Source organism: Galleria mellonella, unplaced genomic scaffold (genome assembly GCF_026898425.1).
Source record: "Galleria mellonella isolate WM207_F2 unplaced genomic scaffold, CSIRO_AGI_GalMel_v1 utg44, whole genome shotgun sequence".
Taxonomy (NCBI): domain Eukaryota; kingdom Metazoa; phylum Arthropoda; class Insecta; order Lepidoptera; family Pyralidae; genus Galleria; species Galleria mellonella.
This window is the reverse complement of record NW_026442100.1, coordinates 4,862,785-4,879,527: the sequence shown is the minus strand read 5'-3', so window position 1 is coordinate 4,879,527 and position 16,743 is coordinate 4,862,785.

Here is a 16,743-nt window from a genome sequence, read left to right as displayed (position 1 = left end):
GTTTACCAACAATTGTTTCCACAAAATAATGTAAATATATATACAATTATGGAGTTTAGAACTAAGTGTAACAATTTTTTATAGGCAAACACAGCATATATTAATACATGTATAACAATAAGTACAGAGAAATATATATAGCTTACAACTATTATTAAATGCTTAACAACTAACAACTAAAGCCACCATATCCATAAGCAGATAGAAGCACTTAAAGAATAATACAAAACAATATGTTTATGCAAAACAAGGTTTCCTCGAAGAGAACTATTACAGAGTTAAGCTCGCCTGTTGTACATCTTTATTTAATATAAATTATAACAATGTAATTTTTGTGTACAATAAAGTATTATTTATAGTTATAATAAATAAAAATATGTAGGTATGTATATATATATATTAATTTATGTAAATCTAATACAACACTTTTCAACACACGAAATTCGATGTTCAAGTTTACAATAGAAATAGACAAATTTTACAATATATTTTATATTCATATATATATATATATTACACATATGAAGTACAAAAGGCGGTCTTCCTCGCTAAAGCAATCTCTTTTGGGTAGAGGAGGAAAAAAAAATGCAATAGCTATTTGGCGCAATAAGTATATCTAATTAAAAAACGCCCGTGTTAAAAAAACATATGCAACATAAATTTAACTTTATGTATTTCAGTACAAAGCAAAAAACTTCTACAATAAACGTTACTCTTCTTTTGTTTTTTTTTTTTTTAAAACAAAATTTGAATTATACTAGTTATAAATTTGTGTCAACACGGCGCTAACGACTACAGCACACCTGTAAATTGCCATTCATAAAATATAAAGATCATTAATTCTTATAGTACATACATTCGTATCATAGATTTAATAGATCTCCATACAGAGGTTTCGTCAAAAACAGTCAACTTTTTTTTTATGTTTTTTTTTTTAAATAACTTAGAATGGCAAACAAGACAGACATGAGCAGTACCATGGACATAACAGAGTATACTGTTTCGCCCATGATACCCCCCATGCGTTGCCATTCCTGAGGAGTCAGATGTTATTCCTCTGTACCCAGTAAATTCACACCATATCAACACGCCCTTCAAACCGTGCAAACACAACTGCTTCACGGTTGAAACACGAATGGGACAGAGGTACCCAAGCAATCGACTTTTGTACAAAGTCTCCCTCTGGTAATGTGTGCGTGAAATGGGTTGTCATAATGTATACTTATTACTCAGTATAAAGGGGAAATAGAAAAATGTATCGACATAGAATATGCCGCCCCATCCTTTCCCGTTGGTGTCGTAAGAGACGACTAAGGGAAGGCGAGAGGATGGGCAGCAGCGTTTCTCTTAAAACATCTCTAAGGGGGCATCCATTAATTACGTAAGCTCTTTTTCGATCAGTTTAGACTCCTCGCCCCCTCCCCCCCCCCCCTTAGGTGAGATTTAGTGAGATTTGCCTTGACTTATCTTTAATATTTTAGTAATATCTTTAATATTTTATATTTTTTTAAGTTGACGTGAGATTTTTGATTACCCCCCCCCCCTCGGTTTAAATGAGATTTGGTGAGAATTCATTAGACCCCTCCCTCCCTATTCTGAGCTCACGTAATTAATGGATGCCCCCTAACTGCGGTTGCCAATCCGCCTATCAAGTGTGACAACTACTGGCAAAACCTTACAGAGGAGGCTATGTTTGGCAGTGGATAGATAACAGCTAATATGAGTACAATACAATATAGGAGAAATAACATTATAAAGTTAAATTAAAAATTAAAAACGACACAAAATTATTTAGAATATATATAGAAAGAAAGATTATTAGTAATAGGAATTAATAATCCCATTACTAGCATACTGCTAGCCCAATCAGGTCGAACACCACACAGTCCCTCTGGAAAAAGTCATGGCTAATTCCTAGCGACCTGCTTCCATTCTCACGTATCATTCCTGACTGGTGCTCCATCAGTACATACTAATAGCGCAGCCATGGTTACCATTTCTTTTTTATCCCATTGAAAAAAAAACATGGAAATTTTTGATAACTTTTTTTTCATTAGAAGCCAAGAACGATTTACATCGTAGCTGATGAACCCAGTAGGGGCGACATTGAAATTGATGATAACTTTTTCGTCATCAGAGTGTTTTTTGATTTGAAGGGTGGGATGTGACAGTGAATTTACAAGGTACAGAGGAATAACACCTAAGTCCTCAGGAATGGTAACGCATTGAGGGTATCATGGGCAAAACAGTATACTCTGTTATGTCCATGGTACTGCTCATGCCTATAGGCGACAGTCACCACTTTCCATCAGGTGGGCCGTCAGCTTGTTTGCCTTTTTAAGTTGCATAAAAAAAGAAAGGGCTGTCAAAAACTTGTCCAGAGGCACCAGGTACTCGTGTATTAAGGCCGGCCCTGGGAGACAGTGTATTCTTACTCCCTCACAAGATAGTAAAGCTTTGTAAGGATCATCATCATTGTCGTCATCTCAGCCATTCTCCTTCCACTGCTAAACATAGGTCTCCCCCATAGACTGCCATAAAGAATGGTTTTGAGCCACCTGAACCCACACACTCGCTGCTATGCATTTGTAACAATACAATCTGGAAAAATAACCGATTAATGCCTGTAATAGCCGATCGAACAAAAACATGAGCCTAATAAAGTAGAGATAATGGATAAAGATTATGTAGGAAATGTTGAGGGAAACAAAGATAGCTGTCAGATACAATCTTTGGAGATTTATTGATTTGTTATCGAGTAACAGGCTCCATTTTATTATTTTTAGCTCGCAGAACACGTGCTAGTTTGTATCCGTCAAATCAGCTATCTACTGTCCATTGCTAATAGGCCTTCACTATTTTTTTTTTTTTTATTTATTTAAAAGGTTACAAAACAGGTTACAATCTATAAGTAGTAGCTATATAGTATAGCAGAATAATATAAAGTAAGTGCTTTATATTTTTCTCAAATTCGTGTATAATATAGTATATATCATATATGTGTAAGTATATTTGTTATTCATATATATTTACTCGTTTATATATGTAATTTTAGTATGTATGTATATCAATAATTAGTAGTACCGCATTCGAGTATTCTGACACTTGCCTATGGTTGATTGGGAGAGAATGCTTTTAGCATTAAGTCCGCCATGTACATATATATGTACTAATGAATAAATAAATAACATTGTAAAAATTTATAGAAAGACAATACTATGAACTAGATTGAAACCCAGACAGGTGTACACACAGCATGGTTTATGAGAAGTTTTGCAGTAGTTGCCACGCTTGGCAAGCGGATTCGCAACCGCAATTAGACTAGAGTGATGTATTAAGAGGAACGCTGCTGCTCATCTCTCGACCGTTAAGTTTCCTTAGTCGGGTCTTACGACACCCACGGGAAAGGAAGGGGTGGACTATTCTATGTCGGGACCACACGGCAAGTTAATTTGTATTACTTAAATAAATATTAGTCAACTTAATGATCTTATATTTTTCAAAACATGATTTCGATTTCAGCAGGAACAAATACATTTTACTTGCAAATGCAAATTACGTTAAAAATACGCGAAAAAAACTAAATATTAAAAAGAAAACTAGTGTCACTCACACCTCAAATCACATAAAGATTTTAAAGAGGGAGACTTTGTACAAAAGTCGATTGCTTGGGTACCTCTGTCCCATTCGTGTTTCTACTGTAAAGCAGTTGTGTTTGCATGGCTGTGTTTCGGTTTGAAGGGTGGGATATGGGTGATAGATGAGAATGAAAACAGGCCAGTTAGCCCATCATGATGAATCCATCAGGAATTAACCATGATAGTTTCCAGGGGGAACCGCGAGGAGGTCGACCTGGTTGGATATATTGCTAGCAATGGGATTCTCAGTCTCCATTACTAACAATCCCTTTTCCCCCTGTTTAAAGGGTGGGAAATGGCGGTGAATTTACAGGGTACAGAGGAATAACACCCGAGTCTTCAGGAATGGCAACGCATGGGGGGGTATCATATGCGAAACAGTATACTCTGTTATGTCCATGGTACTGCTCATGTCTATAGGCGACGGTTACCACTTTCCATCAGGTGGACCGTCAGCTTGTTTGCCATTCTAAGGTGTATAAAAAAAAACCTTCACGTGGTCCTCTCTGGAAACCATCGTCCTGACCTAGGTGTATTTATTACGATGAGCTAACTGACCTGCTTCATTCTCACCTATCATCTCTCACTGGTGTCCCGTCAGTGTATACCGATAGCGCAGGCGGGGCTACCATTCCATTATCATCCATAAAAAAATCATAATACACTACCTGGACATGGAAAGTGGTAACCGTCGCCTACAAACATGAACCGTGAAATATTAATCTGAAAAACTCGACAATTTTTGTGTATTTTAACTGATCATATTTTATTTAATGCCGGGACAAAATGGCGGTAATTTTTTTGCGTATTTCGATTTGTTACTAATTTTATTTAGAGAACATTTTTGCAATAATTTTAACAACCAAGTTATGGTTAACCTTATATTAATTATTTTTTTAATATTTAATTTTTTGGCGTATTTTTTAATTTGCTAAGCAGAATATATTTGTTGCAGCTGAAATCGAAATCGTGTTTTGTAAAAATTACATTATCATTAAGTTGAAGTTAGGTAATACAAACTTGCCATGTGGTCCCGGCATAGAATAATCCAACCCTTTCTTTCCCGTGGATGTCATAAGAATCGACTAAGAGAGGCGAGGGATGGACAGCAACGTTCCTCTTAAAACGTTACTAAAGCCTGACTGCGTTGGCTAACTCGACTGTTAAGCGTGACAACTACTGACTAACCTCCCTGATAAGGGGGGATTGTTAACAATGGAGTTTGATAGCCCCATTGCTAGCAATATGCCCTATTAGGTCGACCTCCACGTGGTTCCCCCTGGAAACCATCGTGAACAATTCTCATTGAATTCGTCACGATGGGCTAACTGACCTGCTACATCCTTACCTATCATCCTTCACTGGTGCCCCGCCGGTGTATACCGATAGCGCGGGTGGGGTTATCCATTATCACCCATTAAAAAAAAAACCTCCCTTATAAAAGAGGCCTGTGTTCAGTTCAGTTCAGTTCAGCAACGGTCAGTTAATGGCTCATACGATACGATATTTTTGAAAAAATTTTCAGTATCCCAAGTAAAATACTCTCTTAAAATAATACATTTTTCATCTTTATTCTATAGTATAGTTCGCATATCAAACATCAAAATAAAATTGTTTCACGTTCCGCGAAAACACCACGTAATATATTAGAAAAATACAATTGAATATAAATCTTTTTTCAAGTCGGTTATTAATTGTTTTGATTTGAAGCGAAAAGTTTTAAAACAAAAACAAACTTGAGTGGCATTTTTAGGGGTTTTTTGATTAACCAAAAAGATAAAGATAAGACTTTTAAACAAAACAACCGACGTCAATTTAACAAAATTAGCATTTTTTTGTATGCAATTTAGAATGGCGAAAATGCTGACGGCCCATCTGTTGGAAAGTGGTAACCGTCGCCTATGGTAAGTATCATGGGCGAAACAGTATACTCTGTTATGTTCATGGTACTGCTCAGTTTTTTTTAATGGGAGATAATGGATTTTTTTCATACATCAGCGGGGCACCAGTGAAGGATAATAGATGAGGATTGCTTCATCCTCATCTATGAATCACGCCAGTTAGCCCATCGTGACGAAGTCAAACAAGAATTGTTCACAATGATTTCCAGGGAGAACCACCTGGAGGTCGACCTAATAGGACATATTGCTAGCAATGGGGATGTCAAATTTCATTGCTAACAATCCCTTTCTCCCCTATAAGCAACGGTTACCACTTTTCCGGTTGCCGTTCTAAATTTCATAAAAAATGAGACTTCATATAAATTCTTCCTTTTTTTAAATCGGTTAAAAATGGATCACTTACGTGATATGTTACGTGCAGTAAATATAGAATGGACACGAGCCATTTATTATTACGCGTTCGGCTGTCACATACATTTATACCAGAAAGCGTTTGACGCTTAGACATGCAATTTGGTATAGTTACGTCCATACGCACGAAAATATTTTCATGTAATATATCAAATACTACTGCTATCACAAATACGAAAGCTTGGGGGGAAAAGGATTGTTAGTAATGGAGACTGAGCAATATACCTAACCAGGTCGACCTCCTCGCGGTTCCCCCTGGAAACTATCATGGTTAATTCCTGATGAATTCATCATGATGGGCTAACTGACCTGTTTTCATTGTCATCTATCACCCTTCACTGGTGCTCCGCCAGCGTCTCCCGTTAGCGCAGGCGGAGTTACCATACAATTTTCACCCATCAAAAAAAAAAGACGAAAGTTTGGTGAGGATGTATGGATGATTATTTGTTTCTCTTTCACTCAAAAATTATAAAACGGAGTTGAATGAAATTTGGTAAACGGATTACTTAAAACATAAGATACTTTGTATACTAACTTTTACTCGCGTCTCTGTCCGCGTGACCAGCATATGTTCACTAACCGAGACAAAAGGGAGGAAAAGGGATTGTTAGTAATCTAATAACTCCATTGCTCGCAATGTACCCTATCAGGTCGACCTCCACGCAATTCCCCCTGGAAACCATCGTGGTTATTTCTCATGAAATTCTTCACGATGGGCTAACTGGCCTGTTTTCATTCTCATCTATCACCCTTCACTGGTGCTCCGCCAGCGTATCCCGTTAGCGCAGGCGGGGTTACCATACCATTTTCACCCATCAAAAAAAAAAAAAAAACAAATATATATACACATACTTAATAGCAATTTAAATTAGGTGTTCGACTTCGATCTGGCAGTCTTAATTTTTACATATATACATAATAGTGGGCTACCTACTCTTTGCCTTTTTTTTCTCGATGTCCTTTACCCAAAGGTAGTCTGGAAGAGATTGCTTAACGATAAGGCCGCCTTCTATATCACTTCCCATTACAATTTACTGTATTTACTATTTTACAAATGGTGCAATAAAGTGTAAAAATAAATAAATAATAAAAAATCTATTGGAATAGACTACATTTATACTAGGCTACCGATATATTATCTATGCTTGTAAAAGTCCCCAATGCCGGAATCTAACCCGCACTTTATTGCGAACAATTTTTCTTGAGAATACCAATGTCTTCGATCACGCTAACCCATAGATTTAGTGGAATCCTAAATCTATGCGCTTACTCACAACTATTAATTTCCCCGCGTGGTCAAAAAGACCCATTTACTCGAATCGTAATAGAGTTCAATTTGTTTAAATCACCGAGTTTGCTGTCAAAGAAATAACACACATCTGAAAATATTTAAAAACTTTTGCTTTTGTATTTTTTTTTTACCACAAAGGTAGCAAACGAGCATACAGCCCGTCTGATGGTAAACGGTCACTGTAGCCTATGGACGCCTGCAACACTAGGGGTGTCACGTGCGTGTTGCCGACACTGATGAAAATAAATAATGTAATATTATAGATAGATAGATAGATACCCTTTATTGTTTCCTCCAAAAGATTACAATAGTAAACTTATTATAAATATAAACAATTACAAGAAATAATCACAATGAGAAAACAATGGGCGACCTTATCGCTAAGAGCGATCTCTTCCAGGCAACCTTTGGATGGAGAGGAGTAATTATAAACAATTTGTATTACTATATAAATTATAACAATTTATTTATTAGCTATTCCCGTTACTTTGCCCTTAAAAGTACCTTAAATATGTTAATAGCGTGCATAAATAACATTTCACTTTACTATTTAAATTTTTTATTATGTAAATGATAATGTAATATTAGATAAGATTGATATTGTGAGATTGATAATGGAAAAGAGAAAAAACGTGATAATTTTATGTAATAAGTCATTTATAAACTTAAATTTGTCCTAAACTCTTTTGTTTGAAAATTGACTTTTTCTTTTTGCAACTTAGAATGGCAAGCAAGCTGACCGCCCATCTAATGGAAAGTGGTAACCGTCACCTATAGACATGAGCAGTACCATGAACATAACAGATTATACAGTTTCGCCCATGATACCCCCCACGCGTTGTCATTCCTGAGGAGTCAGTTGTTATTCCTCTGTACCCTGTAAATTCACTGCCATATCACATCCTTCAAACTGAAACAGCCATGAAAACACAACTGCTTCACGGTAGAAAAACGAATGGGACAGAGGTACCCAAACAACTTTTGTACAGTTTTCCTCTGGTGTAAACAATCACAATATTGTCCCAATATTATACACCGCTCCACCTGCTGACATTGATGTTATTTTCCACTTAAGGTTTGCTAAAAGAGAACTCTTTTAAAGTTAAGCTCGCCTTCGTCCATTCGCTTACCTCTGTCATATTTTTTTATGTATTATTAGCATGTACAATAAAGTATAAAAATAATTACAACATATATAAAAAATTCTTTACATATTTTCACATTGATAATAGGGTATTATAAGATTAGGTAAGTATATATTATTAGGCACACTCCAAAGTGAATTCTCAATGATGGATTAAGTTAATGAAACCTTACATTGTCTGTCAAAGCTGCAGAACTTTCAAAGGATTTTCGTGATATCTACGCCAAAGTCTTTGGAAAGTCGAATATCATTTCACAACAAAGCACGGGAAGTAATTACAGTAGAATGCGACTTTACGACTCCAATATTTTTAATCCAATTTTATCTTCGAATAATTAATATTGAGACCAACACAAAAATTATTGCTTCATCGTTTACTGTAGCGATATCCACAAAACTGTTGTCTCTGCCCACTCTGTCAGGGCATCGGCGTGAAAATAAATAAATATGTAATAATAATAGATATGTTTATTGCCAATTATAGTTTACAACCACAGTACAGCCATTATAAGTTAAATTTATTTATTTATTTTTCTCTCTTTTTTTATACAACGTAGAATGGCAAACAAACTGACGGCCCACCTGATGGAAAGTGGTAACCGTCGCCTATAAACATGAACAGTACCATGGACATAACAGAGTATACTGTTTCGCCCATGATACCTCCCATGCGTTGCCATTCCTGAGGACTCGGGTGTTATTCCTCTATACTCTGTAAATTCACGCCATATCCCACCCTTCAAACCGAAACACAGCCATGCAAACACAGCTGCTTTACGGTTGAAACACGAATGGGACAGAGGCACCCAAGCAAACGACTTTTGTGCAAAGTCTTCTCTCTTTATTGCACCAAAAACATAAAAATAAACAATGACATATAAACAATTTAACTGAAATACAGTAGCATGAAGTACAGATCAAAATATACATATAAAGGTACAAAAGGCGGTATTATCACTAGGGCAATCTCTTACAGACAACTTTTGGTTAAAGGAGAACAGATAGAAGTGGATAGGTGGCGCAAGAGTGAATTAATAAATTTTACATATAATGTACAAAAACATCAATATTATAATAAATTTAATAATAGTTACACTACATACTAAAGTGTGTATTGGATACAACTTATTTGGTGATAAATAAAAGCTTGAATTGTTTAATTGAATATATATATATATATATATATATATATATATATATATATATATATATATATATATATATATATATATATATATATATATATATATATATGTAAGTTTATATACGTAAAACAAACAAATCCTATTTCTTACAGGATAGGCTCAGACTAGTGTAAGAATCGGTATTAAATTTTATTATTATTTTTTTACATTTTTTCACATTAATATATGCCATATTTGAAACTGCGACATAAGCTGAGCGAAGTGCTTCGCACAAACACTGCTACTTTCCTTTTTTTTATTTTTTATTTTTTTTATGTAATTTCAAAATAAAATAATAATGTTATTATATATAATTGTGTAATCTTAATTTTTATGTTATTATGTCGTATGTAATATGTATAATTTATATATATATATATATATATATATATATATATATATATATATATATATATATATATATATATATATATATATATATATATTATATATTTCTTAAAAAGACAGTGTATCTAATAAATGATATTATTTGAGTGAAAAGTTTGTTCAGTGTATGTGTAAATAAATAAATTAATAAATTTCATGACAATTTAAGTAACAGTGAAATTCTAAATTACATTTTATTGGTAAGAATTTAAGATTTATTAGAAGAGTGCTTTATAAATTGAAATCTATTAAATATGATTTTCCAATTAGCAGATTAATAGTCATCAAAGGGCCTCGTTTATTTCATTTAAATATTCATAATCTATAAAAAAAAAGAGCATTCGCCAAAAAGCGGCGCTAATTTAAAATCAGAAACTGTTCAGCGTTCAAGGGTTGGTTAAGCCGAAGATATCCTAATTTCTGAGAAGGGTTGACGTCTCCCGTGCACAGGGAAAGGTTACATGAAACTGTAATACGTGCCTAATTTTATCTGAAATAAGTAGATAGGTTCACTGGTTCCATAAGTAATTTGATTGTAATTTTTTTTAATGGGTAATAAAGGAATATTAATCTTGCCTGCTCTAACAATATACGCTAACGGAGTACCAGTAAGGAATGATAGGTGAGAATGAAACGACAGGTCAGTTAGCCCATCGTGATAATTTCATCTAAAGTATTTCCAGAGGGAGACTTTGTACAAAAGTCGATTGCTTGGGTACCTCTGTCCCATTCGTGTTTCCATCGTGAAGTAGTTGTGTTTGCACGGCTGTGCAAATACAACTGCTTCACGTTTCGTGACGTGCTTCGGTTTGAAAGGTGGGATATGGCGTGAATTTCCAGGGTACAGAGGAATAACATCGAAGTCATCAGGAACGGCAACGTATGGAGAGTATCATGGACGAAACAGTATTCTCTCTTATGTCCATGGTACTGCTCATGTCTGTAGGCGACGGTTACCACTTTCCATCAGGTGGGCAGTCAGCTTGTTTGCCATTCTACGTTGTATAAAAAAAAAAAGTATGAGACATTATAGGGGGAGCCGTGAGGAGGTCAACTTGACTTGAGGGAGTATATTCGCGGCGGTGGGGATGCTAATCCCCATTAGTATTATTTACTTTTTCTTCAGTTTTATTATAATTACACAACGTACACACGTACAAAAAAAATCGATTTAAAGGATGTACACTTACAGATTGATTCTATAGAACTTTTTTTAAAATTAGTTGAGTATTTTAATTTTTAAATCGAACTAGTTACGGTTTTGTGAAAATTGAAGTCTGTTTTTTTTGTGGACCACAATATTTAATTAAAATTCTTTTTCATAAATTCCATACAAATTTGGTCCCCATTAAAGTTATACTGTGAAATAAAATCTTATTAGACATTTTTATATATGTAAATAAATTTAGTCTATACTTTTAATACTGTCTCCCATTAGTGTAGGCAGAAACAATGGAACGCCAAATGCTTCGATTCAAACAAACCTCTTTCGCTTCTTCCACATTCATCAATCTTTTCGTACACGCTCGCCGGTTACGGGTACTTTTAATTTGGCCTTTCTTCAGCACGTCGCCTATTTGGTCAACATACGTCCGTCTAGGGCGGTCCCTACCGACATCTTCATTCATTCTTACTCGATAAATCTCTTTCGTAATTCGTCTTTCATCCATCCTCTCCAAATGACCAAACCAACTTCTACAACTATCAACTTAGTCTACTTTTCTCCTTATAATTGACAATTTAGTAGATTACTATTACTGGTCGCCCAGTAGTCGAAATTCGACCATAACATATATTGTAATAAATGAATTTATTATGGTTATATTTCACATTCAGTAAGACTATAGACAAATAATATTAACAGACGAACAATATCTATTCTCAATTTGACTACAAACGTTTTTTTTATACAACTTAGAATGGCAAACAAGCTGACGGCCCACCTGATGGAAAGTGGTATAGAATAGAATAGAATAGAATAAATTTATTGTGAGCTGTATGTTACAATTTTTCGTAAGATGTTATTAACGTCTCAAAGGAAAACAGCCTACCCATACATCGGGCATACAATACGATTAATTACAAAACATTAATTATTTTACAGTCATACATTAAAATTGTCAATAAAATTGAAAATAAAATAAAACATGTCAATCAACAGTCACAAACTAACTCATATTCACCATTAGAACATATTAATTATCATCCTATATATTAATTAAATTATTTATAATGTCAATGTAAAAAAAATAAAAAAAATAAAAAATAAAAAAAATAAATAAATAAAAAAAAATGTAACGTAATGGTAACCATCGCCTAAGGAGTATATAGGTATATGAATGCGTGTGTCAAATACTTATTTATTTATTGATTTAATCTATTTTTTATGCATAATTTAAAGAAAAAATAGCATTTGCATTCTACTATATAAACTATAAGTGTGCGAAATTTGATACTCCTCCGTCCGCGCAATTTTCCTAAAAAAGGGTACAAAGTTTTTGCTTCACGTATTAATATTTGGATTTTAAAATATAATGACATTTCTACTTATGCAGGTGAAGAAAGGATTATTAATAATAGGGATTAGCAACCCTATTACTAGCAATATACCCTATCAGGTCGACCTCCTCGCGGTTACCCCTGGAAAATATCGTGACTGATCCATTGGTGAATTTGTCACGATGGGCTACTTCTTCACTTATCATTACCTCACTGGTGCCCCGCTAGCGTATACTGATAGCACAGGCGAGGTTACTATTTACCATTATCATCCATTAAAAAAAAACATCTACTTATGCGTCATCACGAATTTTCCACAGTAACCCGACTTGAGACTTCTCGTAATATATTTCACCGCGTTTAAGATTAATGAAAATTGGCTAACACCTATCGCACCTAATTTTTTTACGAAAAAAAGGCAAAAACAAATGAACTCGCGGTTCAGCTGCTAGTAAGTGATCGTTAGAGCTCATGCACTTAACAACTGTCTTTTGAAAGTATGGCTCTCTAGTGTAAAGAGTTTCTATACCGCTTTTGCTATGTACACAGCGATTATGAGCGTTTATTTACATATTTATTTATCAAGACATACCAACATTATATATATTATAAGTCGATATATATATACTTGTAACACTACATACATATCTGTCACGCCTGTCTTCCATTAGGGTAGGCAGAAACAATGGAACGCCAAATGCTTCGATTCAAACAAACCTCTTTCGCTTCTTCCACTTGTAACCATGCCCCATGGAAATCTCGATTCCGTGTTTTATTTTTTAGTTATTCGGAATGAATGGAATTTATTGCTTCTACTCAGATTATATATATATATATATTAAGAGGGACGCTGCTACCTACGAGTATCTCTCTACCATTAAGTTCCTTATATTGCCTCTTACAACAATTAAAAGAAAAATAAAAGAATGGCCTATTTTTTCTTTTATTTTAAAGGGTGATAATGAAATGGTAAAACCGCCTGCGCTATCGGTATACACTGGCACGACACCAGAAAGGAATGATAGGTGACAACGAAAGCAGGTCAGTGAGCCCATCGTGACAAATTCCATTAGAATTAACCACGATGATTTCCATGGGGAAACGCGTGGAGGTCGACCTGATAGGATGTATTGCTAGCAATGAGACAGTTTTCCCCATTAATAATAATCTCTTTCCACCGCAGTGGCTTATTCCATGACGGAACTACATGGGACGTAAGCTTTTTACCATTCCGAATAGTTAAAAAATAAAACGCGGAATCGAGATTTCCATGGGGCATTGTTACAAGTATATACTTGGGTATCGACTTCATCCCTGCACCCTGTAACACAATACGTTCTTTTATTATCCGCCTGTCTTATCTCTATCGATTAAACGTTCCCCACACAGATGATCCACTCTGTTAAAGTTATACAACATTCATTTATTTAACAGAGAACTTTATAGTATAGAGCAGCAGAATCGAATTTCCCATGAAACTCGGCGAACTGAAAGGTTGTTTGTGTAACTGGTAACTTAATGGCGTACTGGCCAAGTGTTCATATGACAACGTGAGTGTGGTCGGACAATGTCAATGTTGACAAGAGCAATTTAACTTGGCAAGGTAATTCAAATGGTCTAGTTTGTTTTCAATTACTTGGCGATGTTGACTTTCCTTCTGTGAATTGGATATGTTGCAGTCTAAACTCTTAATCAGTCAAATATATTATTGACTAGCAAAATCAGTCAAAAGTACTTTTGACCGTGTAAGCGACGCGTTCTGTGCCTCAAAACTCAATTATTAATAAAATAGTTTGTCTATGTCATTGTCTCTGCGTGCGGTCGTTTTTAAACTTATAATCGGCGCAACGGACGCCACGCCCAGTCTGCACCTAGATACGATCGACACCACACGTCTATTTATTATCTGTAATTAACGATATTAAAAACGTAAAATAAAATCCAATTGTAAGAGTCTTCGTTTTCTTGCCATCACCGTGACCTACCATATTCTATACCATACAGACCGTATGCTTTAGCCAATAATACATTTGACTAAAATAATAGTTAAGAGTACCTAATCGAGCCTAACCGCAAATTTGCATTCAAAAATACTAATAACACGCTGACGGCCCACCTGATGGAAAGTGGTAAACGTTGCCTGTGGAATGAACAGTATCGTGGACATAACAGTGTATACTGTTTCGCCCATGATATTCATTATACCTCTGTACCCTGTAAATTCACTACCATATCTCACACTTCAAACCGAAACACGACTGCGTCACGGTTAAAACACAAATGGGACAGAGGTGTCCAAGCAAACGACTTTTGTACAAAATCTCTCTCTGGTAAAGTCTTTTTGCTTACTTGCAGTTATATACCTAACAATTTTTATATCGCGTTTTTAAGTTCCAAACGTGTATTTAAAAGTATGTCCAATTCTATTCTGAATATAAATAAAAAACCAGTTTAATAAAAAAAAAAGTCAAATATGGTATGTTTTTTATAGACTACAAAATACTTTTATCGGTTCTGAAACAATTTCGACGATTCTTTCCCTAATTTAGGGATGTTATTTACACTCAAATTCTCGTACCTAACTCTAGCGAGATTTAATTCAAGTTTTTTTTAATGACATCATAAATTATCTTTAACACATTTCCCCCATCTTCTTTCACGGGCAACTTCATCAATTATAATTGTTTACCACGTTCCTTCATTATAATTCTTCCCGCACGCAAACCTTCCTATCCGAGTCTATGGTACACGTGTAAACATATCCCACCCTAATTAATTTTCTTCGTACGATCTAGTCGTGACCGCAAACTCTGAAAATTATTCCCAACGAAGGGATTAAATACATAATTATCATAAAATTTTAATTTTATGCAAATTAAATACTTTTAATTCTATAATATTATTTGCTATGCTCTTGAAACTTAATAAATTTGAGAATTTAGCTTTGCAATAAAACAACGTAATTTTTCTTGGTAGAATTATTATGAGACCTCAGATGTATTATAGCTATCAGCATCATCAACATATCACCCGTTAACTGTCCACTGCTGAACACAGAACCCTCCCGAGAGGGATCTTGAAGGGGTTTAGCCAGTAGTTGTCACATTTGGCAGGCGCGTTGGCAACCGAAATTAGACTTTGGTGATATTTTAAGAGAAATACTACTGGTCATCCCTCGACTGATAAATTCCACTTGTCGCACCTTACGACACCTCTTACCACACTGACACGGGAAAACAAGCAAGCAAACAACTGACGGCCCACCTGATGGAAAGTGGTAACCTTCGCCTATAGACATGAGCAGTACCATGGACATAACAGAGTATACTGTTACGCCCATGATACCTCCTATGCGTTGCCATTCCTGAGGACTCAGATGTTATTCCTCTGTACCCTGTAAATTCACGCCTGTAAAAATACGAATGGGACAGAGATACCCAAGTAATCGACTTTTGTACAAAGTCTCCCTCTGGTAAGGAGTGGCCCATTATGCTGGGACCACACGGCTATTACTGCTATGGAATCGAACCCATAACTTTTTGGGATAATCTTAAGTTCTACTGACAGAACACTCTCAAAACTATAGGTACGAATAATTGCACATACAGTCCATAATTATATCCAAATTTAATAATCCAAAAATTTAAGAATTTTCTCCCAAAAATAAAAAAAAAATAGCTACGCCAACAGTGACATAATTAATGTTCGATCCTTATCCAATATTGGTGGGTAATCATAAATTTTGTTTCATCAATTTTGGGGTTAACTGTCGTCAGCGGGGGGAAAGGGATTGTTAGTAATGGAGACTGAGAATTCCATTGCTAGCAATATACCCAACCAGGTCGACTTCCTCGCGGTTTCTAGAAACTATCATGATTAATTCCTGATGAATTCATCATAATGGGCTAACTGGCCTGTTTTCATTCTCACCTATCACCCTTCGCTGGTGCTCCGCCGGCGTATCCCGTTAGCGCGGGCGGGGTTACTATTCCATTTTCACCCATCAAAAAAAAACTGTCGTCGGTGAATATTGCGATGACACTTGTTTGGTGAACTCCTGGTACAGCGTCCGTGAGCGCCTCCTCTACTGATTCTCGCGTTCGGTATAAATATTCTCTTGTCCATCATTGAGAGGCTGCTACTCCAAACTGCTTGTTCGCCGTGTTTACCAGCAGTGCTTCGTACGTCCGTGGTGAACGTGAGCCTTCAGATCGGTAGAGCTTCTATTACTTACTAATTTGGACGAGAATCATATAAATACGTTCATATAATACATATATACAGTCAA